Source organism: Schistocerca piceifrons, chromosome 3, assembly GCF_021461385.2.
Source record: "Schistocerca piceifrons isolate TAMUIC-IGC-003096 chromosome 3, iqSchPice1.1, whole genome shotgun sequence".
NCBI lineage: Eukaryota > Metazoa > Arthropoda > Insecta > Orthoptera > Acrididae > Schistocerca > Schistocerca piceifrons.
The window spans coordinates 341777889-341794003 of record NC_060140.1 but is presented as its reverse complement, the minus strand read 5'-3'; the positions used below and the strand labels follow the sequence as shown (position 1 = coordinate 341794003).

Below are 16115 nucleotides of genomic sequence, written 5' to 3'. Positions count from 1 at the left end.
TGAGTACGAAATAAAATCGTTATAACTTCTGAACGGTTTGCGTTAGGACGTTAAAACTACACGGTTGGCCGCAGGGCATGTTGGGAAATAGTATGCGCTGTATGGTTTGGTTTAGCGACGAAGCTCCCTTTCATTTCGTTGGGTTCGTCAATAAGCAAAACTGACGCATTTCGGGGACTGAGCATCCGCATTTCGCGATCGAGAAGTCTCTTCACCTTCAACGGGTGTCTGTGTGGTGTGCAATGTCCAGTCACGGAATAAGCGATGCGATATTCCTTCATGGTACGTTGACTACCGAACTGTACGTGAAGGTTTTGGAAGGCAATTTCATTTTCATTGCCCAAAGTGACCCTGATTTCGACAAGATGTGGTTCATGCAGGACGGAGCTCTCGACCCCACCGAAGCAGGAGACTGTTTGATATCCTGGGGTAGCACTTAGGGGACCGCAATCTGACTCTGGGTTACACAGAGGCCACTGTCATGGGCCTCGATTGGCCGCCATATTCTCCGGATCTGAACACTTGCGACTCCCTTTTGTGGGGCTATGTTAGAGACAAAGTTTACAGTAATAGCCCCAAAACTACTGCTGAGCTGAAAACAGTCATTCAGCACGTCATCGACAGCATCGATGTTCCGACGATTCAGCGGGTCATGCCGAATTTCGCTATTCGCCTGCTACATCATCACCAATGGTTCAAATGGCTCTGAGCACTACGGGACTTAACATCTGAGGTCATAAGTCCCCTAGAACTTAGAACTACTTAAACCTCACTAACCTAAGGACATCACACACATCCATGCCCGAGGCAGGATTCGAACCTGCGACCGTAGCGGTCGCGCGGTTCCAAACTGAAGCGCCTAGAACCGCTCGGCCAGTCCAGTCGGCCATCACCAATGATGACAGCCATATCGAACATGATATAACCTAAATCTGAACATCTGTAGCGACCCTATGATGTTCAATAAAGTGTGTGCACGCCGTAGCTTGTAACCAATTTTTTTTCCCATATAGTTCAATAATTGTCACCCTGGAATACTGTTGTGGCGATCCGTCCGTCGGGTGGCGGAAGTTGAATCAAGTGGCCCCTTGGTGCTGTTCGATAGGAGTAAGTAAACCTGTACTGGGTTTCACCCTCGCCCTTCTTTCATGAGCATTATACAACACAGACAGGATAACACGCTATACACACATCCGTTACAGTATAATTGCGTATTTGACTACCGTGAACTTGGTCCTGGATTGAAACCGGCTGGCAGGTAAATTGCATGAAATTCAGCATTCGTGTTATGAGTTTCTTACATTATATATTCGCTGATATCTGTCTGCACAATATGTTTAAATCATAAGACAATCGTGAGTCAACGCATACCGTTGCCAGCGAGTATTACGAATCTCGCACTCCATCTGAGTATATACGGTTCAAACCTTTAGGGTCGTAATTATAAGGAGGGTGGTAAATCGTAAGCTAAGTACAGTGAGCTAAGGAGCTAATGGAAGAAAACAAATATTGATTTTGTATTGACGTAAACAGAGTATCAAGCTCTTAGCAATTGTGTCAGCGCAGACATTGCAACGTACACCTCCTGACAAAAAAAGTGAAGCATACGGAAGAGGAGATGCAAACTAAATCAAACATCACTTTTTGATAGGGTATGTGGAGTTATTTCAGTGATTACAAAGTCGTGTCAAAATTACGAAGAAGTTGCCAGTATGAGCCTAGTTATCACTATGACGTTGCACCCAGTCTGGTCTGGATTAATACACTGATTCGGTTGGGGAGGGTCTCGTAAAGATATTGTGTCCTCTACTGAGCCAACCTGCTCCACAACCGTAGTAAGTGCCGTTGGTGTCCAGGATACTGACACTGATACGGAGTTGACACCTGAGCTGGTACATCTTCTATCGGAGACGGATCTGGGGACCTTGCTGCGCACCTCAGATCTTCAACATCACTCAGACAGCTCATACAGACACGTGTCACGTACGGAAGAGCGTTGTCCTGTTGAAAAATGCACCACGATATTGCCACATGAGAGGTAACACATGAGGACGCAGGATGTTCTTGACGTTCCTTTGTGCCACGAGCGTTCCGTCAGTCACTACCAAACCTGACCTGAAGTCACACGCCTTGGATCCCAATACTTTGACGCCAGTAGTCACACCGCTGTGCCTCTCCTAACAAGGGAACCTCCCCATCGCACCCCCCTCAGATTTAGTTATAAGTTGGCACAGTGGATAGGCCTTGATAAACTGAACACAGATCAGTCGAGGAAACAGGAAGAAGTTGTGTGGAACTGTGAAAAAATAAGCAAAATATACGAACTGAGTAGTCCATGGGCCACATAGGCAACGTCATGGACAATGTGAGCTCAAGAGCGCGGTGGTCTCGTGGTAGCGTGAGCAGCTACAGAACGAGAGGTCCTTGGTTCAAGTCTTCCCTCTAGTGAGAATTTTACTTTCTTTACTTTTGGATAGTTATCTGTCCGTTCGTTCATTGACGTCTCTGTTCACTGTAATAAGTTTAGTGTCTGTGTTTTGCGACCGCATCGCAAAACCGTGCGATTAGTAGACGAAAGGACGTGCCTCTCCAATGGGAACCGAAAACATAGGTCAACCGATTGCTCCACAGGAAAACACATCTGATATATTCTATACGACACTGGTAACGGCATGTGCGTCACATGACAGGAATATGTTGTCGATCCACCTAACTTGTACACTTGGCGAATGGGTAAAAAGATTCTTCTACCTTGCCCGATTTAGGTTTTCTTGTGGATGTTATAATCACTCCCAAAAAAGTGATAAAACACAAGAGTTTGTCACATACACTGAAAATAAAAAAATTAACTTTTCATTCGATGGAAGATTTGAACCAAGGACTTCTCGTTCTGCAGCTGCCCACGTTACCACGAGACCACGGCGCTCCTGAGCCCTTAGTGTCCTTGATGTTGCCTATCTTCCCATGAACTACTCAGTTTGTATATTTTGCTTATTTTTTTACAGTTCCACACAACTTCTTCCTGTTTTCTCAATTGATCTGTGTTCAGTTTTTCAAGGCCTATCCACTGTGCCAACTTATAACTAAATCTGAGGGGGGTGCGATGGGGAGGTTCCCTTGTAAGAAGAATAGCTCATCTTCCCAGGTCGCCTCCGCAGTCGCCTATGATGGTCATCCAGAGTGATGCAGAACCGCGATTCATCGCTGAACACAATGCGACATCATTCTTTAGCAGTCCATGTTTCCTGGTCATGACATTACACAAAACGCAGCCGTATGTGTCGCGGTGTTAACTACAGTCTACGCATGGGGCAGCAATTCCCCAGTCTGGCTTCTGGTAGTCTCCAACTGATGGTGTGGGATGAGAGAGAAAGCTGCAGTCAATCCTTCACTTGTTCTCGGGTGAGAGGTGCGTATGTTTGGGGTTGGGCTGTTCTTGCTGCACAATACGGCGGTCCTGTCTTGTGGTGGTCAGACGTCGTCGACCAGTACCTCGACGTCAAGTATACCTGCCTTAACGTTACCATGCAATCCAACGTCAGGCCACTGTGACTTCTGAATGCTTCAAAAATCTGGATGTTGCACGATTCGACCACACGGCGAAATGGAGACCTACAGTGATAACCCTTTTCAAACTCTGTCACGTGCTGATAACACTGTCCGACACGTATACACGGGTTCTCCGTGTCATTCTGCATGATCACACATCATCTGACGCAGTTCATGGCTCTTATATCCCCTTCTATGCACGGTAACACTAACTTTCACAGAGAATTGCAATTCTGATTGTTTTCTAAGCATACGATGACGTGTGCTTATACGAAGCTACATGGGCATCTGCCCGTGTCTTCTGGATGCTTCATATATTTTTCTGTCAGGCAGAACAGAACTTTTAGTGTAAAAGCATTTTCCCTATTAATCGCTCGCGGTATTCGTCGTAAGCGTGTAATCGATGCTGCTCCAGTGCTCTTGACGTTGTTTTCTTTGTCGAAGCGCACGTAGGCAGGTGTTTGATGAATTTTCTCCCACATGATCCTGCGTAAGACTTATAGCGGCAAATAGATTACCAAGAGATGCGAAGATACCGAGACGATGACTTGATGGGAGATGGTTAGGATTAGAAAGTATAAACGATCCACATTCACTGATCAGCCAGAACATTATGACCACCGACCTTCTGTCGGTATAAAACCATCCAGGCGATGGCAGCGCACCGTGCATGTAGTACCAGTGAGCGTGCTGTCCGTGTGTAAAATGGGGAAGGCGCACATCTATCTGAGTTTGACCGAGGACAGATTGTAATGGCCCGGAGGTTCGGCACGAGCATTTCGGAAACTGTACGATTTGTCGGGTGTTCGAGGAGTGCTGCACTGAGTGTCTTCAACACTCGGTGAAACCAAGGTGAAACAGCTTCCAGACGTTCTGGGTTTGGGTGGCCATCCCTCTTTACAGAGACGGACGTCGTAGGCTGGGCAGACTGCTAAAACAAGACAGGTGGCGAGCGGTGGTGGAACTACCAGCAGACTTTAATGCTGGGCACAGTACACAGAACACTCCTAACGATAGGCCTCCACAGCCGACGACCCATGCAAGTGCCATTGTTACACCACGACTTGAGCAACTACGACTGAAACGGGCATGTGACCATAGGCATTGGACGTTGGTGCAGTGGCAGAGCGTTGTATGGTCTTATGAATCCCGATAAGTTCTTCATCGTGCCGATGGGAGGGCGCGAGTCCGTCGTCTTCCATGGAAACAGCTCCGGACACATTTACTGCAGGACAGAGACAAGCTGGCAGCCACTCCATTATGCTCTGCGGAATATTCATTTCGGCATCCGGGTTCCAGTGGAGCTCGTTCAAGGCACAATGACGCCAAGGAGTATCGTGCACTGGTTTCAGACATCCGGTCATAACGATCGTGGTTCCCGACGACAGTTGCATTTTTCAGCGAGATAAGGCGCCTTTTGACAAGGCCAGGAGTGTGGTGGAGTGGTTAGAGGAAGATGGGGGCGAGTTCCAGTTGATGTGCTGGTCCGCCCAACTCGCCAGATCTGAATCCGATGGAACACGTCTGGGATGTGATTGAACGTGGCGTCACAGCTCATCGACCTCCTCCCCGGAGTTTACGGGAACTAGGTGACTTGTTTGTGCAGATGTGGTGCCAACACCCTCCAGCGACGTAGCAATGCCTCATTGCTTCCATGTGACGACGCATCGCTTCTCTTTTCCGTGCCAAAGATGGACACACTGCCTATGATGTAGGTGGTTATAATGTTCTGGCTGGGCAGTGTATAGCGGCGAATAGACGATCAATGTATAAGGAAGCACTATGCTAATTGCAAGACATACGAAGATACTGAGACGGTGACGTGATGGGAGGTGGTTAGAATTAGAGACGTGAACGATCAACATAGAAACGTGTTGATGAAGAGCCTGAAGTAGGGGAAAGGAAAGAAGAGGCCTTTATCCTGACGTTGGCTGCCAAAAGGCTAATTATATAGTCATGAGTATGTGACTGAACAATCACAAAAGATTATGACGAACACTACGAAATCTGGGAGATGGGCCTAGGAGCCACAGCAAAGCCCAAGCAGTAAGCAGCAGCTGTGTATCCGGCCGCAGGCCATATCCGGCTGCAGGGGGTCGACGGCTGGGGCAGCGACCAGGGACAGCGCAAAAAACGCCGCGAACTCTGAGACCGCTGGCGAGCCGGCGCTCTGCATCTGGTCCGCAGATCCCTCTGAACAGATGCTGAACGTGCAAACTCCTATGCAGTCCTCCGCAGCTAGACACAGGTTTAAATCATCACTGGTCGATAGGTCATCTAAAACAGAAGGAGCGCCTTATCCTTAAAGGGAAAAGCTAGTGTCATTTCGCTCCGACAGAATATTTTTATTAGTAGAGTCATTTATCGTTCGCAGAAACGAAAACGTACTACGAAGAATTTCATAGTCGGCGTCCGAATGGTATTCGACGGGCATGACTTGCCACTCTTCTTGTACTACCCGTATATGTCAAAATGGTTCAAATGTCTCTAAGCACTATGGAACTTAACATCTGAGGTCATCAGACTTAGAATTACTTAAACCTAACTAACCTAAGGACATCACACACATCCATGCCCGAGGCAGGATTCGAACCCGCAACCGTAGCAGCGGCGCGGTTCCGGACTGAAGCGCCTAGAACCGCTCGGCCACAGCTACCGGCCCGTATATATCGTCCAGTGATTTTGAAATACAGTAGAATAGATTTTCCAACGTTTTCTTGTTTCTTATTTTTTGCCTGCCTTTGTGACAGATAGTCACTATCATAAAGGCTTTCGACACTGTACCACGTCGTTGACTACTAAGACACAATCACACGTAGGAACTTAGCAAATATGTGACTCGCTCGATAAATATCTAAGAAAACCCAGTGCGCTGTACTGACCGTCCCGGATAGTCGAGCGCCTTAAAACACCGCTTTGGGGATTCGGGGAGACTAGCCTGCTACAGGTCGTATCCGCCTCGGGGATTAATGAGGAGGGCTGTTGAGCCGGTCGGCCTGGGTATGGTTTTAGGAGGTTTCCCACACCCATCTAAATAAACATGTGGCTGGTACCCATATCCCGTCTCAGATACACGCTACGCAAACATTTAGAAAACGTTCCCACACTTGAACACAAATTTACTCTAGACGAAGACAACGGGGTACAAAGCTTTCCGTCCCGGGAGGGGGGGGGGGGGGGGGGGATTCTCGGCGTCACGGAGAGCATACGGCCACCAACTACCGCCCTATAGAAGATACAGAAGAAGAAGAAGAACAACCACACAGTGCGCTATACTGGACGGTCATTGTTCTACAGAAATTAACGTAACATAGAGTGTGTTCCAAAGAAACGTAATATAACGTCTAATACTCTCTATCGCGTAATCTATTTATCAGACAGCGTCAGCTGCACTATCAGATTCTTCACCGCTGTTTAGAGGAAAGTATCGTCGTTGATGATCGAAGAAAATGAAGAAAGACTGGGACAGAATTTCCACCTGGTGTAATCAGTATGCTGATAAATATGAGATAACATAACAGCAAAAACAAAGTGCCTGATAATATCAGATTACAACGCTAGCGATAAACATCACTAGCACATTACTTGAGAGAACTATTCTGGGGCAGTACTATGAAGTTATATGAAATGGGGCAATCACGTATTAGAGAAAGCGGGTTCCCTGTAAAGGAAATCGCATACAAGGTGTTAATGTGACCAATTCTATGGTTCTGATTTTCCAACTTACAAGGGGAGGCCGCCAATTGTGAAATTCAGATTCAATTCATACTGCGCATGATAAAAGCTCATGGCCAGAGGTGTAATGTGGCAAAGCACCAAGATGCACTTCTCAGCCGTTGTCGAGAAAATCGACAGTTAAGATAAACCGTTGCGGTGAAATACTCTCAACGATTAATAATTATCGACAGCGTCGTGGCGCAGCGGTAAGCGCTCGGGTTCGTAATCCGAAGGTCGCCAGATCGAATCTCGCGCCATGCAATTTTTTTTTTTTTTTTTTAGTATTTGTTTTTTGTTATTCAAATGTGTCTACACACACACACACACACACACACACACACACACACACATATATATATATATATATATATATATATATATATATATATAATTCCCGGCAATCAGTTGCAACAATTATGCATATAATAAGTTGTTGAAGGTCGTTTGTCGTGGAAAAACTGGCGACTTCGAACATCATTATGTTTTCCGCAAATTAAGTTGTATTCCACAAATGTTATTAATTGTCTTCATAACCACGTATAGTTAACGGAAGACGTAGAAACGATATTCCGAAACGAATACGTATAGCGTAAGTCAAACGTTCGAATTAGAATAGAGACCCCACGAACACAAATTTGCTGTGGCAGGTATGAAATATAAGCTCCGTTACTCGCTCGTTTCACTTGAAGGACAGATGTTGAATGGGCCGAAACGAGCCGCCGCATAAAAGCGTAGTTGCCTGCTAACTTCGAAAGAAGGTAGATGCGGTCCCTAGCGCAACTTGTAACATCGTCGAAAATCAGTGCGGACGTGAGAGCTTTGGTACACCCTGTTAAACAAACGGAAAAATGGAGGCGGTACAATTACAGAGCGATCCGCCTTCACCAAAATGCATAAGCAATTCATTAATAGTTTATATATATATATATTTGAATTGCATGGCGCGAGATTCGATCCTGCGACCTTCCGACAAACCCGAGCGCTTACCGCTGCGCCACGACACTGTATAAAGCTATTAACCGTAGAGGGTATTTCACCGCAACGGTTTATTTTAACTGTCGATTTTCTCGACAACGGCTGATAAGTGCATCTTGGTGCTTTGCCACATTACACCTCTGGCCATGAGCTTTTATTATGCGCAGTATGAATCGAATCTGAATTTCACAATTGGCGGCCTCCCCTTGTTAGTGGATGGCGTGAACGCAACCGTGTCGTGATTTGCAATTATGAATAAATTAGCTTCTGGCTGCAAGGACGGTTTTTTAATTTCTTTATTGCAAGTCGATCATGGGACTGGCAGCCCCATCATCAGTCGCCCCCTTATTACGTGCATCTAATCGGTGTTGGGTTTTATTTTCTTCGGGAACACAACTAGCTCCCGACTGCTGAGGCGTCATTTTGTGTGGTGTTGTGCACGCGGGTCTTGCACGTTTGTTGGGGGGGGGGGGGGGGGGGTGATGATCCATCAGTAACGCGAGAAGTTGACTTGCCGAAACATCCTGCCTTCTGGACGACGCCACCCGCCTGAATACTCGATAAATATTCAGAATCACTTGGAATACTAGCGATTTCCTCTTCAATTTGTGTTTTGAGCTGAGCTAAGCTAGGGTTCTTGGTCTAGTCCGGTACACGACCCTCGTCATATGTCCCTTTGGAGGCAAGTCACAGAAGGAAATGTGTGGAATCTGGAGCAGCCGAAGGATGTTGGCGTCCCTGGAAATTACGCGATCCTCAAATAAACTGTTTCCGCCGTCATAGACTGTCTGGCAGTGTTCGCGGTGGCTCCATCCTGTTGAAACCAAAAAAATGGTTCAAATGGCTCTGAGCACTATGGGACTCAACTGCTGAGGTCATTAGTCCCCTAGAACTTAGAACTAGTTAAACCTAACTAACCTAAGGACATCACAAACATCCATGCCCGAGGCAGGATTCGAACCCGCGACCTTAGCGGTTTGCGGTTCCAGACTGCAGCGCCTTTAACCGCACGGCCACTTTGGCCGGCTGTTGAAACCAAGCATGGTGAATGTCAAGATTTGGAAATGTGGAGATTTCGAACCAGAAACGTCTCTATCATGTTGACATTAATGTTCAGACGTCATAGTGGAAGCAATGCCGAAGCTCTCGCCGTGAAGCTGTAGAGCTGCACGTGGGGCGACTGCACGGTCACGAAATGTCCGTTACTGCTCTCGTCTTTCCTTCATTTCTGCTGTCGCTGAAGGGCTGCCAACATAAACTTCAAATTTTCCCGTTTTTCTGTGCAACCCTGTACTTTTTCTCTCTTCCGTCCTTAGTTGGTTCTGACAAAAATTAACTCGTTAATAACAAAATGTTTGTTGATGAAAGGATCAGCTGCTTTCTATTTTGTTAAAAGTATAGCGTACCCAACATTCCTCTTAGCCTTACTGTGATAGGCCATCGATTTAATGTTCCTGGAACAATGGTAGCTTTCATATACTGGAATAAACTTTTCCAGCAATTTGCGATTGGTCCGATCCACATCGCTCGTCATAGTGCCGGTACGAAACATTCCTCATATTTGTTGTGTTGTTTGCTTGTATAAGTTTGCACGTTTCGGTACACATGCACCGTGGATGTTTGTATGCTTGTAGCGTTAGAAATCAGTCAGTATCAGACAGCTTGAACAGGCCGAATGCTGGCGCAAAATACTCTACACACCGTCTAGTATGCATGGAGAAAGCGCTAGTTCACGCATGCTTGTGAAGCTCAGTTAAGCTTGTAGCAATATTTAGAAATCGAGAATATACGAAAACACCAGTTTGTTAACGATAAAGCTTGAGGTAAATAAGCCGGCTGAGGTGGCCGAGCGGTTCTAGGCTCTACAGTCTGGAACCGCACGACAGCTGCAGTCGCAGGTTCGAATCGTGCCTCGGGCATGGATGTGTGTGCTGTCCTTAGGTTAGTTAGGTTTAATTAGTTCTAAGTTCTAGGGGACTGATGACCCCAGGAGTTAAGTCCCATAGTGCTCAGAGCCCTTGAGGTAAATAGCCTGTATTCTGGGGCACCTAGAGAAGTCTGTTTATCCATCAAGTTTCGATTGGAATAATGGTCAGAGTATCTTCGGGCATGAATAGGAACAGCTGAATGCATGTGAACGTCACGAAGAACGAAGAAATTTGATCGTGTGTCACTTTTAATAGTCTTACTTGAATATGAAAAGGTAGTCAGTCACCGAACGCAAGTGCGGGCGCTATGTGTGATTTTCACGTACCCTGCTGGAAATCGTCCTGAATGTTGCTTACGTGATAGTGGACGTATAGTAGATGTGTGTTTACGGCTCTGAAATCCGCGATGAAATGGATAAAAGGCGTTCTGCACATGTTTTGTGTTACGAAACCTGCCAGTATTTACAACCGTGTCGCGTCGTCACGCCTAGTCAGACCTGTTTGTTGTTGTTGTGGTTTTCAGTCCGAAGACTGGTCAGATGCTCCCCACGCTAGTCTATCCTGTGCCAGCCTCTTCATCTCTGCATAAATATCCAATCTGCAACCCTTCGAAACTGCTTCCTGTAGTCAAGCCTTGGTCTTCCTTTACGGTGTTCACACCAACACTTCCATCCATTGCTACAATCATTTATCAACTGAGCACTTCTGTAAGTAAATAAAAAAAGGTAAAATCGCACGACGTGGTTGGGTGGGAGACACCGAAAGGTAGGTTCACGCGCCTATTTGGAACGGTTTTTTACTGTTCTTCGCGCACAATAGCACCTTTCCTTCGCGAAGTGTATTTCAATAGACTGCTTCTCTCGAAAAGCGCGAAAGGGGCCGCCGAGTTTAACGTCCCCATCCGACGGACGGATTACAATCAACGGTGTCACATGCCCTCTCTTCATAAGACACTGCAGCACTGCAGAAAGGTTTGGAATTTTCATCCAAGACACCGGCGGAAACACTGGTGGTCAGGGACATTAAGCCGCCAACCGCCCGCCCCAACGCCGTAAAGACAACGTGAAGACGAACAGCAGCAATTTTTTTTCTTTTTTAGCCAACATAGTTACCAACGATGCACAGGCAAGGTGACGACTCCAGCGAGCGACCAAATGGTGTAAATTGTCCTGAAGATGACCCCATCGCGGGTTGAAACCGATTGGCGGCAAAATAAATAATGCGATTGCGACTGTCATTTTGAATAATTGACGAACAGCAACACTTAGCATATCTGAGAGTTACCCATCCATGTACTGGTCGCACCTAACTTTGCTTAAGTTCTGTGATCTGACGAGAACCGGTGTATTCAATGAGGCAAGGCCGAAATCCGATTCCGTACCTATTCACTGGTCATATGTAACCGTCACCATTCTTCTGAAACTCCACGTTTCAAAAGTTTCCGTTCTCTTATTGTCTATACTGTTTATCGTTCAGATTCTATTCCTTTCGAGGTTCTGCTCCAGACAAATACCTCCAGAAAATACTTCTTATCACTTAACTATGGACAGAATTATGACGTAATATAGGCAAACAATTCTAAATGGTTCAAATGGCTCTGAGCACTATGGGACTTAACATCTGAGGTCAGCAGTCCCCTAGAACTTAGAACTACTTAAACCTAACTAACCTAAGGACATCACACACATCCTTGCCCGAGGCAGGATTCGAACCTGCGACAAGTTCTAAATGCTATATTTCTGTTACCTAAGGAAGTCAACAAGCATATATTGATAAAAAAATACATTAATTCATGTTTATATATGTTGCAGCATTACATATTTGTTGTATTAGGCATTTAAGGATATACTTGAATTAAATGTTGGCTTGTGAGTAATTACATTTATACTTTGCTCACGAATGAAAATATTTAAGAATTTGAAATTTTTCACCCTCATACTTTATATTATTTACGAAAGTTCAGGAAACAACTCTTTTTCTTTTCAATGCACAAATTTACATTACGCTTAATTGGTGGACTTCCTTTGCGATTTGGCAACCTGCATCTACCTTTCTTCTCAGACATGATTGGCCAGTGTCCAGCGTCGTCCTTTCGAACAACATTGTGGGGAATTGGCTTCGATCTATGACCTATTTTCTTCTTATTTGCATATTTATTATCTACAATTGAAGAAGGTCTTCGTTTGTTCGTCCCACTTACGTCCATGTTCATTTTGCACAAGGCATCAGCCATCTAACCTTTGAACCGAGAAAATAGCCTCTGCTTATTTTTGGGTACACCAAGAGTGTCACAGTCCCCTCTGTACAATAGCCACGCATTCACTATCACCTTATCAAGGAAGTGAAAATGATAGCACTCCTTCCATATGGTGTTGATTCTACACAGTGCGATTAGTGAATCTAGAAGAGCCACTCCTCCGATAATTGATGGACAGTTAACTTCAAGTCTTTCTTTATTCTTCTTACGCCATCGGTTCAGCGTACTTATTGGTATTACTTGAGTAGCCACTCAAGCAACTGGCATAACTCTCTCCACCAGTCTCACGAGCGACTGCACTCCCCTTCTTTCTATAAAATGCCGCAGGATTTTACAAAATGAACTTTAACCATCAGCTGTTTATTTGTCCCATTAGTGATCTACCGGTTTTGGTTACTAACCATCATCCAGGATGTAGATCAGTAATGGGACAAATAAACAGCTGATGGTTAAAGTGCATTTTGTGAAATAATTTACGGCTGTTGAACCTCGCCTTAAGGAAACGCTACAGGATTCATCATATAAAAAAAAGTTTGCTTGCGAATGCCTAAGTTGACAAATTTGTTACTTCTGAAAAATATGCTCCTCAAGGTCTAGGAGTGAAGTTTTTTTTTACAGAGATGTACCTCAAAATTCCGTCTATTACGTAATATTTACTTAAAGTTGATAACTTACATTTTTCCAGATCGACAATTATAAATATCAACAGCTGAACATTCCTCCACGCCACACAGAACTACCGAGATGCAATTGTTCAAGTAATTGAAGAAATCCTAAGAGTGCGGCGTCACTTCCTACATTTGTAGTCTGGAGCGTTACGAATGTTCTACTCACAGCGACTGCAAGGAAATGCTTCTCGCTATGCAGGTACAGCAATGTACTGTAAGCGTTACAAATTTGTCGAGCTCGTCCGTAGAGGTATAAGCTTGTATTAAATGTTTTTGTCTGCAGTGAGTAACTGGGCCACGGGACAGTAAACTATAACCTTCATTCGGCAGACAGTCCACTTATCGGCTACAAGTCCTGGACTGGCAAAGAAGAGCGATGCACAGTAGATAGCGCAGGGCTTGCAGAACGAGAGTAGCTGTGCTTCGAGTCGCTTTCGTGACGGTCGTAGGCGAACCGTTGCTTAAGACGAAATTGCTATGTATGCGGCTGTGGCCCGGATTTCTCTGTCAGACGGATTTGCGGGGGTTTTAAAGAGAGAAAGCGCGCAGCGCCGTGTGGTTACACGACCGGCGCCCGCCGGCTTTACTGCGCAAAATCCTGTGTTTCAGCTTCAGAATGCCTGACTCCCGCGCGAAGTGTCTGTCATCCCAGTGCCGGCAGCCACCGCAACGTTATTACAGACCATACGCCGTACGGCTTGTCTCAGATGTGACTGAACTTTAATAATTCACCTCTAGCACGGAAGAGACAAAAAGAGAGTCGCTCTGGAGTACGCAGTAATGTTTAGTTTCAAGTTTTCCAACTTGCCTTTTGATAGTTGGAGAAAAGTAGCTCCATGGAACGTTGGTTTGCGCGGAAATTGATACACAGCTTTTCGATTCCTTTCAGCATTATTTGTACGTAGTTGGCTTTCCGTACACATCAAAAAGCATCATGCATACGCCGTAACACGTAATGGGAGGCAATATTACACACGCACTGCATTTTGACACATTGCACGGGGGATGCCGAGAGCGGAGGAACCGAGTTGCAGTGAACATATGGTACTAGATGGTTTCAGAAAGTAATGAGAACTTTTATTTTTTTCTAAAAAATGTTATTTATTCGTATAGATGAATGTTACACTCCACTGGGTATTATACAGATATATCAGCGCTCGCTCCTATCCTTGAAACTTTTCTGAAACTCGATCTTCAGGATAGCTTTTATCTTTCACAGTGATGCGTTGTTAATCTCTTCTGCGCTTGTAAAACGATAGCCCTTTGAGGTTTTCTTTTGGGAACAGATCAAATTATATGGGTCCATGTCTGGCGAATATGGAGTCTGAGGCATCTTACAGTATTATTTTTGGCCAAAAATTCACGAACAAGCAATGGTATGTAAGCAGGTGCGTTGTTGTTGTGTTAAAGCCATGAATTGTTTACTTATGAAGAAACAGTCACGATAGGAAAATATGATTTATTTAAAATGACCCGTTTCGGCACATGCTATAGGCCATCTCGAGCCTGTGTGCACCATTTGCTGGTGCTGGTGACGTGCTGAGCAGTTGCTTATTGTCAAGACGGTAACTGCTCACAATACGCAGCGGCTCAGCACGTCGCCAGCACCAGCAAATAGTGCAATCAGTCTGAAGGTAACCTACTCTATGAACCGAAATCAAATGGTTCAAATGGCTGTGAGCACTATGCGACTTAACATTTGAGGTCATTAGTCCCCTAGACTTAGAACTACTTAAACCTAACTAACCTAAGGATATCACACACATCCATGTCCGAGGCAGGATTCGAACCTGCGACTGTAGCAGCAGCGCGGTTTCGGACTGAAGCGCCTCGAATCGCTCGGCCACAGCGGCCGGCGAACTGAAATCGGACATTATAAATAATGACATTTTTCTATTGTGGCTGTTTCTTCACAAGTAATTATCACAAGTTAGATCGCTGACACTCCCAACCATCTTTTGTTACTCAAGTCTGGGGATTTTTATCGGACTGCTTCACGCAGACGATGTTGAACTTGTAAACAGCACTCGCGTTGAGCGTCACAGCTGATTAAAACTAATATTAATAACTAATGAAAACCACCACAGATATATGGTGACACGTTTGTTGTGGTACGGCCGGTTTAGTTCTTAGAACTTCATCATTAATATTAAACAGTACACCTTTTGATCGCTCGAGCTCCTGGCAAGAACTAATGGTGCACTCTGTTGTTAAAATCAAACAGCACAGTGAATAAAACCTTCACATTTGTCCACAACTGAACTTTTTCGGTGTTAGTGGCCTTGAACAGTTCCTCTGGTACCAATGAATCTCAGTTTCGACGTCGTATTCGCAGGCCCACGTTTCTTCGTATGACACGTTACAGTAATTACACACCGTTGTTGTCTTCATCTAGCGACTCCTGAGCAATTTGAATTCGCCGCTGTTTTTGTTCAAAATTCAGTAGTGTTGGAATAAATTTTGCTGTCACACGTTTCATCACCAAAACACCCGGAAACATTCAAGGCATGAGCCGACTGATATGCCAGCATCAACGGCGACTTCTCTTATTGCGATTTGGCGATTGTTGATAAACATTTCTTTAGAGGGCGTAGAAAAATTTCCGCTACCAGTCACAATTATTCGTCAGACGACCGGTTTCGGGCTTGTGCCCATCCGCAGGTGTTTATACATTCATGTACCTGTTTATATTGCTGGAGGTAAATAAAGATGAAGCATCCTTATTATAATTATGCAGTGGTGTCAGTTTTTCCACTCAGTTGCGTATTTATCATTTTCACGTCCATGTTTCAGTTTTTTAAAATTTAGCTGCATATTTCACTACTATGTCGTGCACTCGTGATATACACTGTGTTCACATACAAACATGTAGGCTATGGTCAAAGAACTTAGATGTACGAGGTGCAAAGATGTTACTCATGCAGAAACATGTAGGTTATGGTCAAAGAACTTAGCAAACACAGTAATGAAATATGCAGCTAAATTTAAAAGAAACTGAAGCATGGACGTGAAATTGATAAC

The 16115-nt window shown here is 45.0% G+C and overlaps 1 protein-coding gene across 1 annotated transcript in view; it reads left to right on the top strand.

Moving 5' to 3' along the window:
* The window catches only part of LOC124788641 (breast cancer anti-estrogen resistance protein 1), a 544001-nt gene that overhangs the window by 450855 nt on the left and 77031 nt on the right, over positions 1 to 16115 (top strand). The gene's annotated exons all lie outside the window — the stretch shown is intronic.